General features: G+C 44.5%; 1 protein-coding gene across 7 annotated transcripts in view; it reads left to right on the plus strand.

The window, feature by feature from the left end:
* The window catches only part of JAZF1 (JAZF zinc finger 1), a 186828-nt gene that overhangs the window by 149493 nt on the left and 28666 nt on the right, over positions 1–8669 (plus strand). The gene's annotated exons all lie outside the window — the stretch shown is intronic.

Here is an 8669-nt window from a genome sequence, read left to right on the forward strand (position 1 = left end):
ATATATATACACACACACACACACACACACACATATATATGTATCTGTATTTTAAAAGTATTCACTTAAGCAAAGGTTAGAATGGTTAAAATTATGGATCAGCACACTTTCTATAAAGGACCAGATGGTAAATGTCTCATGCTCTGCGGGCCATAGGGTCTCTGTTTCAGCTATTCAGCTATAGAATTACACACACAAATGGGCATGGTGTGTTCCATTAAAAGTTTTTGTGCAACTTCATTTACAAACACAAGCCTGATTGGGCCCACAGGCCATGGTTTGCAAATCCCTGATTTAAATCATAAAGATATAGAATTGAAAGATAAACATAATTGAATTCCCTGAAAATAAAATGTTAAAACAATTCATACCTTTCTCCTGGTAATATCTGGAGTATAATTCTAGGAGGAGTGGCAGCTGGCATGTGTAGTGTTTCCTGCCTGTGCTTACCGTATACTTTATGTATGGTGCTGTTTTTAATCCTCACACCAGCCCCAATGAGACAACACTATTATTTCCATGTACAGATCAAAGACATAGAGGCTTAGGAAGGTCCACTTGCACTAAACCCCATGTTTACCTGTTCAAAAAGGTGGTCTTTCTAGTGGACTCACACTTGCTCTCCACATTCAGACCTTTTTAAAAACTATTGGACCTTCAGTCCTCTAGCTGCCCCAATTACTGCTTGACAGCTCCAAACCCGAAATACAGCACCTGCTAGGACACTGGGACTGTGGCTCACCCTCACTCACAGGAACTATGCTGCCGTCAGCTTGTCAGAACTGGAGAATTTGCTGGTTTCATTGAGTCAGAGTCTTCCTTAAGGGTGAGCTGGAGCTGACTCCAGAGAGTCAGTCTATAATAATAAAGCGTATATGCAAATCGATCGAATGGCCTAACAGCAGAAGACCTGCCCAGACGAGCTTCTGAACGAAGCCAGGGCTGCAAGGACTGAGCCCTTGCACGAATTTCGTGCATCGGACCTCTAGTTGTTAAATATTCCAGTTTTCAAACCAGTTAAAAGATTAGCTTGAAATTGGCCATGAGGAGAGTATTTATACCAGTGAAATTAGCAAACGCTACCTGTCCAGACTTCCACACACCCCGCTTTACCTGTTCACCACTCTCTTTTCCTTTTAATACTTACCAGGTTAATCTTACTTAGTTTGTAGTTCAAGGGATCAGGGGCCTAACTATGTCTGTGAATCAGCCTAAAGCAAAACTCAATCACTAATAAATAAATATTGGCCACTGCAAACAGTGGATTGCTCCACAGACATTCACAACAAAGGTGTGGGTCACTGTGTAGTGACGTTATCCAGTTATAAAACTACATATGAAGTATGATCCCAATCTTATTTTTTTTTTACTTCAAAAAAGTTAACTGTGGTTACTTTAATGTGATGGGAAAACAGGTACTCTTCTTTTTCCTATTTTCTAAAATGAGCCTGTATTACTTTTGCAACTAAAACAACTGTTCAGTACATAGAACCAGAAGATCCAGACAGAATGGCTCTGACCCTGCTTCCCCGTCCCCTCAAAAAGAGAAATTAATCAATTTATTTCCTTCAGATTAATTCCATGGCCTTTCAGGGTTAGGGGGAAGGAGGTCATTCTCTAGGAAGGGCCTTTAGCCAGCAGATTGTTTTGGTTATTAGAGTCGGTAGTTTAGTTGAGAAAGTAATTTCTTTTTTTCCTGTTCCCATATTTGCCCACTGGACCTCTTCAAAGAGTGACTCTCAGATGGAAATCACCTGGAGAATTTTTCAATCCTTTGCATGGGATCCACCCCGAGACTCTGACTTGGTTGGTGGGCGGGACTTTGGCACTGGTGGTTTTAAAAAGTTCTCTGGGGTTAACTCTCACCTGTAGCTAGAGTTGGGAAACCACTGCTTTGCAATGTGACCGTCCAGTTGTCCTAGCTGTATTTCCTTGCTTGGGTTAACATATCCCCACCTTGTCTGAAGAAAGGTGACTGCAGCCACTCGCTTAGCCTCAGAAATGAGTCCAAGGGGACTGAACAGATGCGCACTTGTGTCTTAATGGAGAAGCCATGGAAAGAGTTGGCCGGGTTTCGGGTTATAATAGCGTTGCATAGTCTCTCCTGGAAAATATTTGTATATATATTTTGGCTGACTCGGGGGGAAAAATTCAAGTACTAAACCAGAGAAAGGCACCCAAGGAAATGAAACCTCTGTGTGTGTGTGTGTGTGTGTGCGCGCACACGCGCGTGCTTTCTAGTCCAAGCTACCTATAATAACAGTGAAGTCACAGCTTATATCTATTAATGCATTATTTAAGTTTCTATATTGTGTTATTTCACGTCATATATCCCTGTGTCTCCTGCTATTTAGCCTTATAGTACACCTTTAACATGCTTTTATGGCTTCTTGCAATACATTATTCAAATTATAAGGATTTTGAAATTTTCAGGAGAGACTGACATACAGTGTCATTTTAGAAAGTAAATGTTTCCCTCAGGGTGGAAATTACTGTGCAACACAGACTTATAGAACTGGTGGAATTATGCTTGACATTTAGAAGCGTATGCCTTCGTTTTTAGAAGGCAAAATGAACTTAAATAGGCTTAGTAAAGGCAGAAAGTCTCAGAGAAGAAAAAGATAAATTCAGGTAAGATCTAAAATAACGTACCTCCCCCACTCATCCAAAAGAAGAGAATGAAATAGGAAAAATCGTGGAGAGATAAATCCTACCCAGTTTAATGGTAGAAAATGAGAAAAGCAAAGCAAACTATTTCAGCCTCACTGAATTTTGTGACCTATTTATGAAATTCCTGAGGCCACGGTTTGGTATTTCTAGCAGGTCCTGCCCTGAAGAGTTGAATGTCTGCATGAGGCCTAGGAAACATTTCTAAAACCTTCCTATTCAAAAGCTTTATGGTTCCCTGCCCAGCAGTTGCAGTATTATCTGGCTTAGTTAGGGTCAGGGTCTCTACCACACCCTTTCCTGGCCTGAGGTTTGTTTGCTTGTTTGTTTATACTCCACTTTGTCCTAATCATTGTTCTTTCAACTTCTTTGTTGATTGACTTGTAAAACCTTGATCCTGCTTCCTGCGTGTCTTGTGGTTACTTTGGCTTCCTTCCGCACCCTCTCAGGTGGCCACTTGTGTTTAATCTCCACTTGCTACTCAGAGTGTTGGTAGAGTAAGGATGGCAACCTCAAAATAGTATTTTAATGACTGTTTCATTTGTAAGAGCTTCCGAACAAAACATGTTGTGTTTTCACTTGAAGAAAACCATCAAATCAGTGATTTGTAATACTACTACTAATAATAATAATATAATAGATTACAGCCCTTTATAGTGCACAGAAACATTCATATTTACTGTCTAAGCTGATCCTTATTAACCCTGATGGGACACAGGGCAAGCATTATCATAGCCCACTTTAAAGACTCAGAAACTGCCCAGTCGACCTATGAACCAGGAGGTTGGATTCCCAGTAGGGCACATGCCTGGCTTGTGGGCTCGATCCCCAGTGTGGTGGATGCTGGAGGCAGCCAATCGTTGATTCTCTCTCATCATTGGTGTTTCTCTCTCTCTCCCTCTCTGAAATCAATTAAAACATATTTTTTTAAGACACAGAAATGAAGATTCATTGACGCGATAACTTGCCTAAGTCCATGTGGTGCCCAGCTGGAGTTGATCCTGGTTTCCACACCACCAGGATTTGGCAGCTTTTCCTTTGGCATAATTTACTGAGCATCTATTTTGTTAGAGGCACTGTGCCAGCTCTCAGGGACACAGAAAAGCCAATGGCGTTTCTCTAATCCAGCGGTTCTCAACCTGTGGGTCGCGACCCCTTGGGCGGTTGAACAACCCTTTCACGGGTCGCCTAAGACCATCCTGCATATCAGATATTTACATGACGATTCATAACAGTAGCAACATTACAGTTATAAAGTAGCAACAAAAATAATTTTATGGTTGGGTCACAACATGAGGAACTGTATTTAAAGGGCCAGAACGTTGAGAACTACTGCTCTAATCCTTGCAAATTAGAATTTACATTTCTTGGTAGAAGCATTTTATTCACGTGTAGGACAGACACCTCATGAATGTGACCTGCACACAGATGGACTAAATTATCAGCATGGACGTTTAGTAAGGCAAGGCAGACACACGGGGTCATCCTCTCTCTGATGTTTTAGTGCGGCGATACGCAGTATCTTCACACCCAGAAAATGTCTAGATCTTGTAAGACAAATGTACATTCCAAGGGAGAAGGAGGAAAGTGAGAGTGGTGGGGAAGTGGTTTGGGGCCCAGTTTTATAGGCCAGGGTCGTTTGGGAATGTCAGCTTGGGGATGGGAAGCAGCCCTGGATATGTTGACAGTGAGTGGAATGTAAAGCCTGGGCCGCCTTCCAGCACGTGGGAGCAGGGAGGTAAAGTGGCCAGAGCCTCTGGCCTAGCGGGACCTGGATCCAGATCTTGGTTCTGCTGCTTGAGAGCTAGATGGCCTCACACCCGGTACCTGTCTTTTGTGGACATACGTTTTCATTCTTCCTGGGTCAATGCCTGGAGGGGAATTACCAGGCCAACCTCATTTTGGTCTTGGGGCCTGAAGAAGCGGTGTGCGGTTCCTCCTCGGCTGGGAGGAGGAACGGTGCCGTCTGATGCCTCTCCTCTCAGAGCTGCCTGGAGGGCGCTGTTCCCCCAGCTGCTCCGAGGCAGGTGCAAGGCTGTATGCAGCAGCTCTGTTCCCAGTAGCCCACCCTACTCAGTAGTCCATCTGCTGGTAAATGGATAAACAAATGGGACCTGGTTGTACAATGGAATACTAGTTAGCGGCGAAAACAAACTACTGCTACACAGAAAAATGGGTGAATCTCCAAAACATGATGCTGAGTGAAAGAAGCAGACACGAGGGCACATATGAAATTCCAGTTCAGGCCGACCGACCTGTGACCATAGAAATCAGCACAGCAGGGGACTCGAGGGGAGGGGAGTGGGGAAAGGTGTGCACGAGAGCTCCCTGGAGTGCTGGCTGCAGTCCAGACTTTGACTGAGGTCTGGGTTACACAAAGGCAGACACTGATCAGACCCATGTCATTATCTAACTAAGATCTGTGCATTGTACTGTGTGGATTTACCTCAGTTGGAAAAAAGGAATTGGCGGCCCAGGCAGAAATGAGGGGCCAGAGCCCACAGCTTCCACCCATTCCTTGACCCGGCAAGTACATTTCCTCTGCTGTAAACAGTCATTAAGAACAAAGGAAGTAAATAAATGCAGTAGTTAGAGGAGGCAAATCTCTGGAATTTCCTCCCCATTAAAGAAAGACCGTAAACGGAATCCTTTAGTGTCCGCTCTCTTAGCTTAGGAACATGCAGGAAACAGCCGTGCAGCCACATAAAACAATTGCAAAACATACACGAGGGAGGGAGGGAGGGAAGGAGGAGAGAGAGAGGAGGAGGAGGAGGAGGAGGAGAAAAAGCTAGTTGCCATACCCTGGGTCTTAGGTCCCAGTTAGAATTGATGAATGACTGATAGACAGTCATGGCATCTGGGTCTCCCAATATCCAAAATGTAGAGAATGCTTCACAATGTTGAGAATTTTAAAGTGAACACTGCCCATTCTCAGCCCGCATCGAGCACAGGTTCTGTAACAGGCAGCCAGACACTTGATAGCAGCTTATCTTCCGATTCAGTATTTGCAGTAAGAGAAAGGTGTCCATAATTTATCTTCTGATGAAGATACTTTTGAGGCCTGCCATTTTAGCAGTACCACCTTTAACCACTGACATTTAGTTATAACCCTAAATTTCACGTATACTATTCACAGTTATTGTTTCACCAAACTCAGTAAAAATAGTGAGAATACTGTTAAGCACTCCCACCGGGAGTCTCGAAGGTCTTTCCTGTCATGTTTCGCCTGGTGCTGGAAACACCGTGAATGGCAAGGCTTTAGCCCTCGAACCTTGTTGCCTTGTGTGTGGTGAGTGGTGTGTGTGTGTGTGTGTGTGTGTGTGTGTGTGTCTCCCAGCAGGGGTCTCTGCACTGGCCAAAAAAATATCAAGAGCCATCACAAGGCAAAGTTATTTTAAAGGGCACACATACAGACGGTGCCGCTCACACCCCCTCTGAAAAAAGAACGCAGTCTCTTTAAGCCGAGGCCCCGCGCTCACTTGCATGCCAACAGCCATCAGTCAGTGCACACTTCTCGGTCATTTTCCTTTGAATGCGAGTACCAGCACCGAAATGTGAGCGCTCAAGAGAGCGGCCTATTGTTGGCCTGGGAAATGGGGCGATGCCCCTGAAAACACCCACAGGCGCTCGGGCCTAGCACACCTCTGCCGGGAAGGTGATGGAGATGTAACGCCTGCTGGACTCGTCGCTGCACCAAATGTGTGCGTCTCCAAAGAACCTTTCTCTTCTCCCCTCTCCTCTGAAACCCAGCGTATTAAAATCGGAGGAGCCCTTTCAACTTGGTGGGTATCACGGCAGTGAACGTATTTAATGTCTTTTCCATGTGGGTCTGGTTTTAACAATGGAATGATCCCCAGGCATACCCAGCTGCACGGCATTAAAGAAAGAATCTGCAGAGAACTGGGAACGCTCTGAGCTCATTTGTTCTTGCTGAAAAGACAATCAAGGTACAGAATCTCCCTGCTTCCCAAGGCTTTGTTCAGACTTCTCGGAAACGCACTCGAAGGGAAGGGGTGGTGTGTGACAGGAGGGAGAGACGGGCTGCTGGGTCCTGTCTGGTGTCAGGGAAGCAGGGTTGCTGGTTGTGCCACCAAATCCTGTTCATGTCTGTTCATCAAACCAGCACCGAGTCGGCTTGATCTCATCAGACCCAAGATGTATTTCATACTCCGCTGGGCTGAATTAGTAATGCTCTCTTTGGTATGGAAATACACATAGGAAATCACCCCCAAGAAATCAAATGGGGGGATGCCTGGCATTTGACATCTGATAATGCCCCCGTGTGCTGTCTTTTCTATCTACACATCCCTTTTTTCCCTAAAGACAGAAAGGGCAGCCAGGGTGTACCAGGTGGTCACAGGCCCAGAGCAGGCTATGCTGGGAGAAACTGCTTCTCTGCTTGTCAGGATAACTCGGGGTAAAGTAGCTAAATAGTGCCTGCCATTGTCTATCCCTAGCTGGTTTGGCTCAGTGGATAGAGCGTTGGTCTGTGGACTGAAGGGTCCTGGGTTGAATTCTGGTCAAGGGTACATGCCCGGGTTGCAGGCGCCATTCCCAGTATGCGGCATGCAGGAGGCAGCTGATTAATGATTCTCTCTCATCATTGATGTTTCTATCTCTCCCTCTCTGAAATCAATAAAAATATATTTAAAAAAAAAACAAAATTAGCATAATTTTCAAATAATAAAAATACATGTAGAGCAGATTTCTTTTGTAGCAAAATAGTGAACATCATGGTTTCCAGTGAGCCACTGCGAGTTCTCTGAGCTATGCTGTAACAATTACTATTAAAGTTCCAGCCACAGTGTTTGGAAAGCAGTTGCGTAGAATCTTCAGCCCAGGGGCAGAGGGACCTGGACAAGCTTGGCCCATTGGCTTGTCCAGGGCTCTGTCTGTAGGCAGAATGTGCAGCCTTCCAAGTCTAATGCACTAACAACTATGGGGACGATGCCGGGCAGCCGATTTAGGGTGATGTTTGGGGACATGATCAAGATCCTGTACCTTAGCTAGACCCCCAAACCACCCCCTTAAATGGTCACTTTCTCCTATTACACAATGTTCTAAGCCTTTATTGTGCTGAAAGTCACCCAATGAAGTGAGTTTTGGCAGAACTCGATGCGGTGAACAGTGTTTCACTGCCATTAGAGGGAAGCAGTCTTTGAAAAAAGTGTTTAATTAAAGCCACTTGGTTTCAGTAATGGAAGTGTGCAATTTAGAACAGGCTATGTGGTACCAGAAGGAAAATTATTTTCTTAAGACTAACAAAACTTGACAAATGATTCACTTTTAAAAGCAGAAAATGAAAATGTTGCCGCTCCGTTGGGAGCGAGCTGCCAAGGGCTCTGGCTGGGGGTTGGTTGTGACAGGCTGGAGAGGGTCCTACCACCACCTGTGGGCACACACCTCAGCCCCCGGGGCTTTTCCCCTCGCAGATGAATAAGCCCCTTTTGGAAACGAAAACCATAAAATTAAAATTATGAAGTAACTGCAAATATAAAATTTGGGATTTAAAAAAAAAAATTTTTAATAAGTCAGTTTCTGGAATAACTATATAATGAGTATGCATTACAGACACATAAATACATCCTTGGTAACTAATACATGCTACTTGGCAATTAAATAGCAAATTAAAAGTTTAATAGAATCCAGTTAACACATTTGTAAATAAGCTATAGGGCCGTGTTTCCTAAAATATATAAGGAATAAATATTCCAGAAAGGATTTTTCCCCTTCCTTTTTTGCTTCTCAACAAAGGTCTGTTTCCTGGCATCCTCGGGAGAGGAAGGTTTGCCAAGACTAGAAAGCTTGTCCCTCGCCCTGTGGGAGCCCTTGGGCTAAAGCTGTAAAGGTGGCATTCTGATGCCCATGGCCGTTTCATTCTGTCAGGCAAGCAGGGCAAACTGGAAGGTGAATTATGCTAAACATAAACCTGAAGGATCTTCAACTGCATGGTGGTTGTGCCTCTTTAAAAATAGCATCGCACAGCCTCTGGGATTTGGGGC

The sequence above is a fragment of the Myotis davidii genome, unplaced genomic scaffold (assembly GCF_000327345.1).
Source record: "Myotis davidii unplaced genomic scaffold, ASM32734v1 scaffold168, whole genome shotgun sequence".
NCBI classification, from domain to species: domain Eukaryota; kingdom Metazoa; phylum Chordata; class Mammalia; order Chiroptera; family Vespertilionidae; genus Myotis; species Myotis davidii.